Here is an 890-nt window from a genome sequence, read left to right as displayed (position 1 = left end):
AATATCTATCATGAACATGATAATTTATTTCACTGAATCAAAATATTGGATGTGTGCAAGGATATTCCTTTGTTAAATGGAATGGTAGATGTAAAACCAGAGGTACAAGCAAACTGTACAAGCAAGTGGTTCACACTCACATGGTACATATTCCTACTGCCTCAACACATGACCCTCCATGCACCTTAGAGCCCCATGGGAAGTCCACTATGAACATTTGACATTTCCAGAGGAGGGAAAAGCACCCTCCTTGGGTTATAAATATGTCTGCAAGGTGTGGTAACATCATCTGGAAGTGAATGGCTGCTGTATCATAGCCCCATTCATGGGTGACCCTGAAAGACTCTGGCACAGAAAAATTCTCCTTATGGGCAGTTTCGAGAAGTGTATTTGGTAGTCCACTTTGTATGGAAGGAGACACATGTTGTTTTTGTTTTTGTTTTACATATGGAATGTTTCATGAATTTTCGTGTCATGCTTGCATAGGGGCAGTGCTAATCTTCTTGTGTATTGTTCCAATTTTAGTGTATGTGCTGCCAAAGCAAGCACAGAAGGACACCTATTGAGTCATACTGATTCAGGGACACCTGGGTGGCTCAGTCATTTGGATGTCAGCCTTTGGCTCAAGTCATGATCCTAGGGTCCTGGAATTGAGTCCCGCGTTGGGCTCCCTGCTCAGCAGGAAGCCTGCTTCTCCCCCTGCCTGCCGCTTCCTCTGCTTGTGCTCTCTCTCTCTGACAAATAAATAAATCTTTTTTTAAGATTTTTTAAAAATTTATTTATTTGAGACAGAGAGCACAAGCAGGAGTAGCAGCAGGCAGAGAGAGAGGGAGAGGGAGAAGCAGGCTTCCCGCTGAGCAAGGAGCCTGATGTGGGGCTCTATCCCAGGA

The 890-nt window shown here is 44.2% G+C and overlaps 1 non-coding gene across 1 annotated transcript; it reads right to left on the bottom strand.

The window, feature by feature from the left end:
• Nucleotides 1-441: 441 nt before the first annotated feature.
• LOC115942808 (U6 spliceosomal RNA) lies at nt 442-549 on the bottom strand. Its single transcript, XR_004077387.1, has one exon. It is a non-coding gene; the product is annotated as a U6 spliceosomal RNA (small nuclear RNA).
• Nucleotides 550-890: the final 341 nt, after the last annotated feature.

Source organism: Leptonychotes weddellii, chromosome 14 (genome assembly GCF_054177405.1).
Source record: "Leptonychotes weddellii isolate Sample4059 chromosome 14, ASM5417740v2, whole genome shotgun sequence".
In the NCBI taxonomy this organism is placed as follows: domain Eukaryota; kingdom Metazoa; phylum Chordata; class Mammalia; order Carnivora; family Phocidae; genus Leptonychotes; species Leptonychotes weddellii.
This window is presented reverse-complemented; position numbering and strand designations above follow the sequence as displayed.